The sequence below is a fragment of the Saccostrea cucullata genome, unplaced genomic scaffold (assembly GCF_032062105.1).
Source record: "Saccostrea cucullata isolate Sc308-1 unplaced genomic scaffold, CSIRO_AGI_Scuc_v1 ctg3583, whole genome shotgun sequence".
NCBI classification, from domain to species: Eukaryota; Metazoa; Mollusca; class Bivalvia; order Ostreida; family Ostreidae; genus Saccostrea; species Saccostrea cuccullata.
The window spans coordinates 1-15,164 of record NW_026935846.1 but is presented as its reverse complement, the minus strand read 5'-3'; the positions used below and the strand labels follow the sequence as shown (position 1 = coordinate 15,164).

Genomic DNA, 15,164 nt, shown 5'->3' with positions numbered 1-15,164 from the left:
TGTGTAAAAGAATCGAGTACTGTATGCAAAAGCATGTAAGCAATGTGAATGAAATCTTAGTTTCCATGCCTGTTAAATGTTCCTTTTACCTAAAGGAAATATATATTTTCTACACCAACATTTGAAAAATATTCAAAGTTCTTAATATGAATATTCTATTATTCCAATGTATCTCTATTATTCCAATGTATCTCTTGTCTTAACATCTAGTTTACTGGCATTCAAAATTCTCAAAATATAATTGAGATTTTATAACACAGAAGACATGCCACACAATAAAAAAAATAATTATAGCCCAGCGAACAATGGAAAAATTTCAAATTGATAATACAAGCTTTTCAATATCAGATTTTTATAACATACTGCAGAACATTGATTTCACAAATAATTTTCATGAAGTCAGATAAATGTTCAATTTTACACACACACACACACACACACAAAAAATTCCAATGACAAAGAGTTTTTTAAAGTATTTCCAAAGAAGTGATACTGCTTCCCCTAGAGGTACATCTAACGGGGAAGGAAGGGTTGCAGAGGCTAATGAGATGGCTTTCAATATTGTTGCGTTCAACTGGCGAAGCCATTTCAACCAATTCCAGAGGTACGCTCAAAATGTTCCTCAGGAAGAAGAAGGGTAACCTCTTCCCCTTCAATGCATGCAGATATTGCATTATATACTGCTGTTTCTGTTGGGCACTCTGTTTTCTGCAACCCCAAAATAAAAGTATTAAATAATTGTCATTATAAATTCAAATGTAAAAGGTGACAATTGAAGCCCAAATACATACATATTTTCATATATATATATGTATTTTACATGAAATATGTAAATAATGGTACACAAGATCAATTGTAGGAATCATCCCTGTTGTGTTTATGTAGAGTTACTTATTTCTATATAATTTAATTTCAGTTATAACATGATTTGATTAGATAAACCAGAAGACTGTGACTATCACATAAACTCTTCTTGTCTCTGACCAGTAAAGCTAAAAAGTTAGTTTATTATGTCTGCATATAATTGAGTTGTCTACATTAACTGATTGATTGTTTAATATTTGAGAATTTTTGATTGTTTAATGTCTTGAAAATTTTTCACTCATATAGAGATGCCGCCACTTACATTTACAAAGCGCAAATTTTGTTCTATACTTGGCAGTCTGTGGCATTGAGCAGGGAGGAATTTACGTGTCAACACCTACTGCGACATGGGACCTAGGTTTATATGGTCTCAACCAAAGGACTAGTCTCCACATCCCACAGTGAGATCAACTCGTTACCTCGTAACTCTAGAGCAGAAGCATTTACCATTGTTCCAAGCGGGCAACTTGAGATTCCTACATCACAATAACTTGTGCCAAAAATGTATCAATCCCCTTGATGGTCATTCAAATAAGCACTATTTGAAGGAAAAATTGTTTCAACTTCTTCACTTGAAGATTGAAAATTCAATGAGTTGACATGTATAAGGAATGAATTTAAAAGCTACCCAAGTTATCTGGTTTTTCTAAGGTTTGTTTTAAATAGTATGTTAATTCAAATAAATATATCCTTGCAAACTGAAAATTAAATGGGACCTTTTTGGCATTTTGTTTGGATACGCCTGTTGCTACCTACCACAATTCTTGTCTTTGTTGTTGTTGAGAGGGAAGTCTCATTCCGGAAAAAAAAATTTGAAACAACATCTGTGATGTGCACGTAATCCCCTGGCCTTACATCCTCACTGGTACATGAGCGCCACAGGGCCACCTTACATTTGCTGGTCTGGTCTTCAATGAAGATATTTTTTACTTTAACCAGTTCTTGTTTCACATTAACTTCTTTGACAGCTTCTTCCTGCAGTAGAATATATAGTGGAGAAAATCAGTAATGTAGTAGCCATTAAGTACAAAACAAAAGGAAACTTAACATTTTATTATGGTAGCATTACAAATCAAATAAAATCCGATTTATGAAATCATTATAATATAATATTTAAAAAAAAAATTACATACAATTAAAAAAATATTCAAGTGTTACAAAACTTCAATATTTTAAATACATTGCTGATACAATTAAAAATTACAAATTTATCTTTTGTACTAGTAATTGAATATTACCTGTGTCACTTTCCCCTTAATAGAAACTCGAACCCGGGGTGGGGAGGCTAGTGCGTCGTAGACCGTCTTCACAGCTGCTGGAGGTGGATTTAATATATGTCTGCCCACCTCTGCGATGTGTTCTGGAACATATACATCTCCCGTTGGGAAGACCTTAGTGGTAGATATGATCACAACACTTTGAGCTTTCTTGATGACATTCCGCACAATTAGTGACTCCCCCTCCCTGAATCTTTGGAATTTTGAAGACTCTTAGACTGTGCATTTGACAGCCATTGTGGTGTCTGCCAAAATACAGTTGACTAGGGTCTTCGGTTCATTTTTGTCATTTCGGTATTGGAATTCTGGGTCATTTGCAACTACCTTGACTTTTAGGCTTTTTGTGTAGGGTGTCTGACCTCCTTGTGCCATTAAAGTCTCCAGAGATATAGTACTTGTCTGAAACATATCATGGTTTACAAATATTCTAAATTTCATGACCATTTTTTCAACTTTTTATTACCTTGTTAATCAAAATAAAAGACAACTTACAAATAAGAAATGTGAAGCAGGAGCTACTGTTTGATTTATATGTAGTTAAAGGTATGTATATGCATATATTGACCTTTGAAAAAAAAATGAACCATAGAAATCATTCTTTTCTTCTAGAGCTGATTATAATTACATTCAGTATTTGAGTTTCAAAAATATTGGCTTGTGATCAGAATAATATGATTCCAATGTACCATATGAAATCAACAACTTCCTGGGGAAGTTTATGTAAATATGGTCTAAACAGGACCCATAGTCTGTAGTTACGGTATTCAACAACTGTGTGAATGAAAAATGTTGGTAAAGAAAATTTGAAATAGACGAGTTTTCCAAAGCATTCAGATTGAAGTCACCCATTAAAATTGATGGTTGATGTAAATCAATTATTTCCTGCAAACTCTGCATTAGGCATTGGAAGTTTTCTCTTGTTGACAAGTTTGGAGGACAATACAAGAAACAAATATTCATATTGTTCTACTGAGTGATTACTACCTCTATCCCATTTATACTTGCTGGCATGAAAGAATTTACCATACTTTTGTAATAAATAGCTATTCCATGTTTACTACTTTGTTTTTCTGAACAAAATAATGAAAAACCTTCGATATCTAGTTGTAACTCTTTCTGAAAAACTCGAGTCTCACACAAGGCTAAAATGTCAACTTGCATTAAGTACCCAGCATTCTGGATATCACACACATGTTTTTTCAAAGATAGACAATTATGAAAGCATACAGTAGCACACTCAACAGAAGTATCTATATGAGAGATGACGGGTATTTTTATTGGCATTGGTGATTCACTCTTCATGCGTTTCATTAACTCCATTATATGAAGTTGACATAGATTTCTTACACGACTCAACCCAACGTAATGAATATGATCATTTTTTCTGCCTCCAAAATGAACAACTGCACCATTTAGTGTTGAGCCCTGTGATTTATGAATGGTTTTCCCTGCTGCCATCTGCAAAGGAAACTGCCTTCTGACGACATTCTATTATTTATAATGCTGAATGCTGAAACTTCTAGTAAATTCTAATATAGGTGTCCAACTTTGAGGGATATCTGGTATGTACAGGTTTGAGTATTTTTGTCTACATAGTGCACCTGACAAAGAATTTCAAATTCTACCCAAACAATACTACAACGCTCTGAATTTGTGACTCTAAAGTCCAACTTTTTTATAACACATGATGTCCCATTTGTCATACCATCTTCAACACTCACATTTAGACACAACTCAAATGGAGGACCAATAGCAAGGTACAAGTTTTTCTGAAGTCCCATTGTTTTTCCTGCATCATCTGGTACTTTTTCTATTATTCTGTCCTTTATAGAGGGAGATACATCACCAGACACATTATCAATTGCATGCACAACTATTTTCATTGCATCAGGCAGTTTTGAAAGCACATGCAAATTATGCAGTTCATTTTCAGCTCGTGTTGTAAATAAATGAGGTAGGCAATGTAAATCATCTTCTGAATCATTACTACTCTCAGTAAATTTCAACAGTCTTGATTGGAGAACATTTATATCCTCTGGTACAATATGATTTCCTTCTCGTAACCTATTCAGTAACTCCGCAAATGAAGATCATCCTTTTGTCTCATTATCTCATCTAGTTCATATACAGAAAAATGGTCTTTCCATAAATTGGCACCAATACTTTCAATTCCTACTTGAGGTTGCGAGAAAATCCAAGAATCCATAACAGGTTTTAGTTGGAACAGATCACCAAAGGCAATGACACTTAAACCACCAAATGGTTTGCAACACCCTTTAAGTTCTTGTAAACGTAAATTTATAAAGCTAAACATCTTCTTTCCAACCATTGAAATTTCATCGATAAACAGCACTTTCAGGTGAAAAAACTTGCATCTCATTGCATCTAATTGATGCATGTCAAGTGGCTTGAAAGAAAACCCCCTTCCAACAGGAATTCCAAAAGCAGAATGAATAGTGTTTCCGCCAATGTTGTGTGCAGCCTTGCCAGTTGGTGCACATAACAAAACTTTAATGTTGTCTGGATTTTCTCCAACTTTTCTATTATAGAATTTTATTAAGGCTTGATATAGAGATCTGAGGAGAACACTTTTTCCAACACCTGCTCCACCTGTGAGAAATGTGTATAATGGAGTTTCACTGGTTTTAAAGTGATAAAGAACATTATAGAAAAACTCTTTTTGCTTCATATTTAAGTTACGAACCATAGACCTATAATCTCCATCTGTCATTTCATTTAATGGAAGCTGTTCATTTTCTATATGTTTTCGTTCTATTCCAAAGTCTTTGCCAATGTCATACTGATCACATGAGATAGCAGCTTTACCATGTTGACTGGAGGATCCAGGATCAAAGCAACCATATGTTTCAGAGAGTGTCAATCCATCTGAATGGTCCATAGCCTCTTGATGTTCATTTTCTGGTAACACAGCATCTCGCTGGTATTCAACCATATCATTGTTGTCCTCCAGCATATGCTCATTTAAGTCACAAGAAATTTGTTCATATTCATTTTTGACTTTTTCAATTAAATGTTTCATTTTCATGTAGCTTTCCTTATATGTATCACAGCCATGCAAAAGATCAACTTCTTCATTCCTCCACGTGGTGAATAACATTATTAATTGTCTAGAATGTCCTTCTTTATCAGCATTCTCGCTGATTAAATGGTATCTTATCACTTTCTGTTTTTTACGTTTTTTTATGATTGTACCATCCTTGAACTCGTATACTAGTACATCATTATTCAAGTCATTGATGATACCAGTATCATTTTCTTGTTCTACAGAATTCAATATATCATCTTCCAAGTCATGTGAATAATCATCTTCTGGCAATTCACACTCTGGTTCTTCTGTAGGATTTTTTCACATTTTTCAAACGATGCATCAAACCAAGACACAAAATCAGCATAACAATATTTGCTCATTCCTTTTGGTCGCCTTTTGTAGCGTTTCAACACATTGTCAGATTCAACATTTGTTGACGATTTAGGCAACTCTTTTAGACTAGAATAAGACTTCAGTAAAACTGTTCTTTTGACTGGTTCATTTGTGTCAATAAATACTACATTTCTGGTACATTTCCTCAAAGGCATTTGAAGAACTAAATACGAAGCTTAATGAGCGCCAATTTCAACATGACTTAAAAATTGGTTACCAATTCTTCTGACCTGTTGTCTTATGTCACTGTCTTTATTCTTGGCTTCTTTGCATGCCTCATAAAGAAGGTTTGATAAACCTCTTTGTCCTTTAGATATATAAGACACTATGTAAGACACACAAGCATAAGGGTCCAGAATGTACTGGATGTCCATGTTAGCTTCCCAACATTTCAATAATGTTTTGTTGTAACTGTTTATTCTTGTTTCTTCCAATGTACGTTTCAAAAATACCTTTGATACAGACAAGGTTGACTGAATTGACTTTATATATGTTTCAAGACTCATATCTAATTTTTTCAGAAATATGTCAAAAGATGGAATATTATCAGATTTCAATTCAGACAATATCTTTGCAACTTTTTGAAAATTTTGTTTTCCTTCTTCTTTCTCTTCTTCATCAGATAATGGATCTAGTACTGCTGTATATGGCATTGGTGGTAAAGGGAAATTAAATCTGCAGATAGCTTTTCCTTTTTTCCTGCATGTTCTTGCATGCCTGTGTGTTTGATAATTCACTAAACTTGGCATCTCTTCATCTTTCCTACAAGAAACATGATTATCGATGAAATTTGCTACTTCTTCTTGATTGATGGAATTGTAAACAGGCGCATTTTTTATCCATACCAGCATGTGCACATGTGGTGACCCTCTTTGCTGGAATTCCACTCTGTAAAAATAATCATCTATTTCACCGATAGGTTTAATATTGTCCTTCATTACATACAACAAAAAAGATTGAAATTTATGCTCAAAGTAACGAGCACATGTTACTGGATCAGACTTTATCAAAATGCACTTCTCTTCCCATATCAAACTGTTTACCTCCTCCTCTGACAAGCATTTATTGTTGATCAATTTTGACAAACATTTCAACAGAGGCGTCCATTTTGTTTCTGCAGCAGAAAATGAGCAAAACCATGTTGGCTTGCCTAACTGCCTAATCATAGCAAATACATCTTTTTTTGCCAACTCCCAATAAGGCGGTGATCCTCTTAAAGTTCTTAAAATTCTAAAGCCATCATCAGAAGAGTCAGAAGAGAGTACTTCAGATGCTGTCATTTTTTTCCCTTGTGTTTTGCATTTTCTAACAGCTAATGTGACTTTGTCACGAATCTGTTTTATTTGAAGCCTTTTTAACTTAAAGAGAATATTTGGTATGCACATGGCAACACGTCTATCAAAATTGCGCATCTCCCATTTACAAATGGTACTGTAATGCAAAGGAATTGTTCGCATCGAATTGTCAGGTCTAGCTTGGCCACAAAAAATTGTTGGAAATGCAAGATATTCTGAGTAAACATCCTGAAAGAGACCAAGGGGTGTTTGGTTTTTCACCAGGAGCTAAAGATAACACCTCATTGTATTCTCGGAAGGCCATTGCTTGTAATACTGTATCAGTGTTACCCCTGAAAATTATCACCTTCAGTCCAATCATCAGACTCAACATGCACTGGCTTCTGAACATCTTTTGATATTGGATTTTCATCAATACTTTCATCATTGCTTTGTTAATCTTCAATTTCTTCCTCATGTGTTCTTCTAGTTGCAGTAATAATCCAAGCATTGTTAATTTCAATCCCCTAATTTCTGAACAATGCACTGTTCTCTACTAACCACTTTGCAGCTTCTTGTACTTTATTTGGTCTTATTTTCTCAAAAACAACAGAATGTTTATATGAAATCTTTCTTTTCAGTTTTACAGGTATTGTTTCTGTATCATCTAACATTCTTGGAAGCTGTCTCACTGTGTTATTTACATCAGCTGGCACATTAACAACATTACCTTTCAAATTTAGTTGCCCTCCTCTTGGAAGTTCTCTTAGTTGCATAAATGCTAACCTTGGTGAAAAAAGGCGCTCTTCAAGATGAGTTAGTTGTAATTCTTCTGGAATACTTGGAAATTTCATATTGTTTGCAGTGGAACAAGCTGGTAATTTCCCCTGCTTAATGAATTTTAAGCATGTTCTACAAACCCATTCTTCATCATTTACACTTTTTATATTTGTGAAACAAATATCTGCCATGTTTTGATGTTTAATTTTAAAAAGTCTTGTCATACATACAGAATGCCTGAAAAAAAGGTTTGAGTGCAAGACGTACACACATACATAGGACCATCTTTGATTTTGGACTGAAAGGTACTGAAGATATTTCCAATCAACTCTCTATCATTCTCAAGTGATAATCCTCCAGTGAACTCTGATTGGTTCAGATCTCTAGATAAATGAGTATTTTGATCATTTTCATCTTCAGAGAGTGAATGTGATGATTGTGTATAATGAGAGACTGTATTATGTTCTTCAACATTAGTAGCACATTCATGTATTCTCTTACTTTTGGATGCACTTAACGAATGATTATTTTCATTATTTCCGTCATATAAACCCTTATCACATGCCCATATTGGTTGTTTTCTCTTCAGTCTCTCTGATTTGTAATAGACAGGCTTTTTTTGGTTTAAATTACTGAGAGTACTTTCACCTTTAAGTGAACATGGTATTTGCAACACTATTTTCCCACATTTTTTTGAAAATTGAAACTTCTTGGGTTTTCCTAGCCTAACATGATGTAAATCAAATTGTATTTCTTCTAATGACAAAGTGCACAAAGCGACAGACAAAGATCGCAAAAACGAACACAATTCAATAATATTGTCAATGGTACCCAAAACACTTGTACCATTCTCAGATGGTAAACCAGTGTAATCACGTGCATGTGAATCAAACAAATAAAATGTCCTATCATTATGTACTATTGCAATAGTACTGCCACAAGCAATGAACAATAAAAGGGTGGTCCCAGTTCCATTACAGACAGTTGCAATGGCATTTTCAAGAGATGGTAATGGCCATGTACCAGTGAAATCTGGGGACATTGTTCCACTTATAGTACTTTTTACTTCAAAACTTACACACTCTTTGTCAAATTTCATATGACATGGAATATTTGATGGATTTAAATAGTTATATCCATCTTCTGCAATAGCTCTAATATTTTTATACAATAAATCACCTATGTGCAAAACTGTATGTAAATGGACTTTTTGCCATGTTTGAAAAGAAAAATTTTCTTCCATAGCTTTCAAAAGAAATACAATACAATTAGCCACACATTGCCTTCCTCTTGAAAAATCTGAAAAATATATCATTACCTTGATGATAATCAGACTTGCATATAATTTGAAAAGCCATCCTATATCTAGGCCTAATAATTTTACTCTGAACCAACTTTGATAAAGGTTTTCCCCCACCTTAAATGAAAAAAAACCCAAAACTTTCTATCTACTTATTATAGTCTTGTCTTAATATACATAACAATTATAATCGAAATATTCAAATACTCAGCTGGATTATTTATTTTCCCCCACCTTTTTGAAGATTTCTTTGCTACTTAAAGTATATGCATCATGAGAGCACAAATAAATTTCTCAAAATGGTTGTATATAATTATGCATGATTAAAAAATAATTAAAACAGAGTGTTGATTTGTTTTCCAAAAATAATAATATATCATATGTTTGTTGTGCTTCTAAGAACATTAATTGTTTGGTTAGTAGTATCCAATCTGCTTAACACCTGTTTATTCTTCTAAATATTTCTGATCAAAGTCATGAGATGTACAGTTAATTACTTATTCAATTATATTTGGTTGCTCACAGTGGTATAATCCCTCTCCTGTTGTTCAAGTGGTTATAGGAAGCTATAGTCACAGATTGGTAAAGCCTGGACACAAAGGCATTTAATCTGCATTTAATGTATCAATTGCAAATTAGTCATTAATGATATGATGATACCCTTTGATTGGGTCACTTGAGAGGGGAAAACTCTACAGTGCTAAGGAAATGAAACAGAGCTAGGTTCTCATCATTAATTATGCAAATATGGTTTCTAACTGCTCAACATTTGTTAGTTTTGGTTGACTACATGGAACAAATAGATTTAATAGGTAAATAAATCACATCCCAGCAGGCACGCAACGTTGTTTCAACGTTGAAAGGAGGTGGAATATAGGTTGCAACGTTGATCAACTATATTTCAACGTTGTTTCAACGTTGAGGTTTCAACGTTGAATCCTCAACCTTTTTTCAACGTTGAAGCTGCAACATATTTTCAACGTTGAATGTTCGTCGATATTTCAACGTTGAGGCTGCAACATATTTTCAACGTTGAATGTTCGTCGATATTTCAACGTTGAAACAACGTTGAAGCTGCAACATATTTTCAACGTTGAATGTTCGTCGACAATTCAACGTTGAAACAACGTTGAGGCTGCAACATATTTTCAACGTTGAATGTTCGTCGATATTTCAACGTTGAAACAACGTTGAAGATTCAACTTGTTTTCAACGTTGTGTATTTTCTGATATTGTAGAGTTAAAACAAGGTTTAAAAATGCAAAGTTGACTGACTTGATTTCAACGTTGAAACAACGTGCAAGATGCAACATATTTTCAACTTTAGGAAAGTTAGGAAAATTTAACGTTGAAACAATTAAGGGGTAACGAATATTGAGCACTTTAGTTTTTAAGTTCAAAATATAAAGGTGTCTAATTCAACTCTAATCCATGCGATTTTTCGCAATATACACAAAGCTGTATGCATTGTTAGAAAATTTTATATATATAATAATTATACTTAATAAATGAAACGCATGTATTATAAATTGATTTACTCAAAAGAGTTTGCCAATAGCTAGTACCATTATAAAATTTTAAATATGAGTTTATATGAGGCATGGCATATACATTTAACACTTCATTATAATTATGTTTCAAAAAAAGGTTGTTTTTTTTTCAATAAATTGTGAATGCTATTTTTTTTTTACATATATTTATAAAATATGTCAAATATAAGCTTTTAATAAATAATTTAACATCTTTATCCAACATCTCACTGCATGTAATTCCATGTTACTATAGAATTAATAAAAATAATTATTCCGAATTAATGTTCTTAAAGTAAGACTCATATGGATCCGTGCCGTATACTCTTGCACAGATTATACGTATACAGAGCGAATCTAAGAAGTCTTAAAGCTTATTTCATATTGTGTTTTCTGTGTGTATTAATTCTATAATCTTTCTTTTCACAAAATATAAAAAAAAATTCAAATAAACACATAAGAATTTTCACACTGACAATTAACCCCGGTCAAGTTGCATTACTTAAGATCCACTCCCCAAAAACCTTCGAGATATCAGATAAGGAGTGCCTCTCGCTTAGTTGGTCAGTTTCAGTGTCAGGATAACCTTGTTATGCAATTTTCTTGCTGGGCAGAGTATAGCTGTTTGCAGCTTATCTAGGTCAAAATTTGAATTCAACTGATGGACAAGAAGTGCGCGTTTCTTTGCTGTTCATATTTCATGTGTTTTTCAAGCTATATACACAAGGATTTAAGGCTGGAATATGAACTTCTTCTCAGTAAGTATTATTTCCTTTTCATGAATTTAAGAAATTCAGTTTTTTAGTATCTGTTCATCATTTAAATTTTATAAGTATATTTGAAATCTGCGTGAAATGCACATCCTTGGTTCGTGTTATGTGTTTTGTTGATATTCATTTGGTTATGAAATATAAGCTAGTATACTAATATATTATACAATTTAACTAATTGTAGTTCGCCGTAAGGTTCAATCAACCAGTTATGCAGGGAATTGATTGTATAGTCAGCCTTGATTGCATCAGATTCTCCTCCCGTGAAAATTATACAAAGGAATGCAACATTTTGTAAGTACACTATGCATATGTATGTCTATAACATTTTTCTTTAGTAATAATTATTTATAAGCATACTCATACGAATTTTAACATAAAGTCAACATTAATTCTTTTAATCATGTTAATAAAATCCAAGTACAGGAATATATTCCTTTGTCTGATTTTTTAAATCATTCATGTATATTTATTTTTATCATTTGATATAACGTGTTACATGTGTACGTACATTTTATCGAACAAATGGCTTCAACATCTTTATTTCTTTTATCAATAGGCTTTTGCTTTAGAGGGTGGATTCTCCTGTTCATTTCTTTCATTCGTGGGACTTAACTCTTTGCGTGATTAAAATCAATGGATCCGCCACTTTGTGGAACTTAGAAGTGTAAGGCATACGCGTACTTTGAAGGACCTAGATGTGATTATTGTGACCCACTTTTCCCAAGGAATATAAATTTTTTCAAGCAGTGATTTTTGAGATTCAGTGATTGAATCCGAATTTGTGTTTGTCTTAAAAATACATGTAAAATTAATTCTCTCACAATCATAATACTTGATTACAACTTATATAAATATTACGCAACTTGAATAAAATCTTTTATTAGAATTTCAAATGTATTTGTTTATAAAGCAAAATGTAATATGAATTCAACGTGATTTCAACCAAATATCAACGTTTGTACATCCGAAAAATTTCAACCAAATCTCAACCTAATTTCAACCAATGTTCACTTTTGTTCAATGTTGATATTTGACGTTGAAACAACGTTGAAGCTTCAACGTTGCCTCAACTTTCATTTGCAACCAAAAATCAACCATAAATCAACCAAAAATTCAACCCATTTTCAACGTTTATTCAACGTTGAAAATTGACGTTGAAACAACGTTATGTCTCAACGTTGCCTCAACTTTCATATGCAACCAAAATTCAACGTTGATTCAACGTTGAAGTGCAACGTTGATTCAACGTTGAATCAACGTTGAAATGCCTGCTGGGATATACCTTACAAAATCAAACTCCAAATATGCTAAAGTTTAATTTTTGATTGAAACGGTATAATCATGACAATCATAGTACATGTATTCACATATCACAAAAATTTTTTCCAAGAATGTTCAGATTAAACTATTGATTGTCAAATGATGAAAGTCTGTACATATTATGATAGATTATTTTCTCCTTGTCAGCAAATACAATTTATCATTGAATGTAATGCTGACTGACGTTTTTCATACCAATTGTTAGTCCATTATTTATACACTGAATTGACCACGGATTTTTTTCCGTTATTTCCTGATTATGACAACGAGCACACGGCGGGTGTGACCGGTCGGCAGGGGATGCTCACTCCTCCATGGCACCTGATCCCACCTCTGACGTTTCGGAGGTCCGTGTTTGCTCTGCTCTTATTTTGTATATTTGTTTAATGGACGTTGAGATTGGATGCTGTTCGTTATTTCCATATCCTTCTCCAAGTGATATAAAAATTCTCCCAGTTTCAAATCTATTATATCCATATATATCAGCATCTCTATTAATTATTTCTTATTGACTTATATATGTTAATGATGTTGTTGAAGAAATGTCAAGTTTTTGTAGCATTATTTGCAGATGATAGTTTCCAATAACAGTCATAATAAAATGTCAATACTATTGAAAATAAACTAATTCTGATCTTAACAGACTAGATATCTGGTTGAAAAAAATGGCTTCCTGAATTCAATCCTTCTTAAACTAAACCAATATACATGTATTTTAGTCTGAGGAAAAGTCACCTAGAATTTGTTTCTTCGCATAAACATTTAGGAAATATTTTTAACAAGATCTTAGTTGGTCTCTTATTTAAAAGCTAATGCTTATAAAAAAGTTGGGCTTGTTCAAAAAAAAAAATTAATTCAACCAAAAAAAACTCTTTAACTCATGTATACAATCTTTAATAATACTGCAACTTTAATATGCTTCTATTTTGTGTGGGGTGGATGTAATCTAGATGACAGAGAAAATTTAGATAATTAGAAAAATTACAATTTATGTGCTGCAAGAATTGTCACAGGCTTAATTAACTTTATTAGCTTCTATTTAAAGATTCATTTTATGTTGAACCTGAACGGAACCAATACATGAAAGAAGGAAAAGACTAGACAAACTACAATGATAAAATTGATAACAACCAAGATCCTTAATTTATCTGACTGATATAAATCCTATTATTCCCCCAAAAAATGCTGTAATTCAGCAAGTCAAAGTACAAATAACTTGTATAAATATAACATACCTAAATGCAGATTGCAAGCTTTTAAGTGAACTTTCATTCCCATTGTTTTTCAAAATTGATGAATGGAATTAAATGCCTCTTAATGTAAGAAATTCTTCCTAATTATCTTTCTTCCTGATTAAAAGTCTCTTACAAGTTTACAATACACAAATGTCACCCTCTTACTCCATTTATGGAATTAAAATGCTTGAATATCAAACATATATACTAGGGTTTGACACAACTGAGTGCTTAAGCAATCTTTTTTTTGTTGTAATTAAATTTTGAGTTAAGTTCTTGTGGAAGAGTGGAATATCAAAATATATAGAACCTACTGCTACACAAGATTTTTTTTTTTTTACCAATTTTTAGCGAATAGGTAAATTACACACTGTCAATACTCACACTTTACTATGAAGAGATAATTGTTAACTGATATTATAAACATATCTTAAATGAATATAACCATTTTCCATAATACAAACGTTCATAAAAAGTCAGTACGATATTTGGTTGATATAATAATCGCTTCTTGCAAATTTTACACAGCAATATTAATCCATTTTAATATAAACTGAAACCCATGTATGTAATAATGTTAGGTATCATGCATGGATGTAGGGAAAGGGTGTATTAGTTTAATACAACTTTTACTCAATCCCAATTGTAAAGTTTAGATGATAAGAAATAATGAAATTAAATCAGTATATTTACAATATATAGGTCCATGTTCAACCCTTATGAATCACACAGAATTTAACAGCGTCTTGAATTAAAAAAAATAATTCAGAAGGAGATAATTTTTAAAATGTTAAGTGTTGTACTTAAACTATTACACATAAATCTTTCCTTTCACAGTATTATTCAATAGCTAGTACACTAGATTTAAACAAAAAAGGCGACATGAATAAAGCAAAACTAGCTAAGAGTAAGATTAAGAACTGAATCAATTCATGTGTAAACAAGACATATTTACCATGTTGGAACACTTTGCTTTTGTCACTTTCTTTTTCTTTTTGAGAGAATGTCCGGATCACAACAATCAACGTTCTTTAACCTTTATTCTTTTTTCCACTTATCACTTATTCCTGTCACTATTTGCTCACGCTTCGGTACCTTCACATGTGCCCCACGCCTCGATGTTTGTAAATATCATTTAGCATATTCATACGCATTGTACATGTTGTAACGCAGAAATGAAAATTAGGACCAAATACAAACTGTGATTTATCTTTAAAAAGTTATAAAAATATAATATTTTTACTATACGTTTATATTTAAAACTTGTATAAATATTTTATACATAGAATAAACACAATATCATAAGTACTATTTTCTATATGCGTATTGTACTGCAAAAACAGGTTTAGCGCGCGGGAAATTCCCCAGGT

General features: G+C 32.5%; 1 pseudogene; it reads right to left on the bottom strand.

The window, feature by feature from the left end:
* Nucleotides 1-391: 391 nt before the first annotated feature.
* On the bottom strand, nt 392-14,757 carry LOC134243916 (uncharacterized; annotated as a pseudogene).
* Nucleotides 14,758-15,164: the final 407 nt, after the last annotated feature.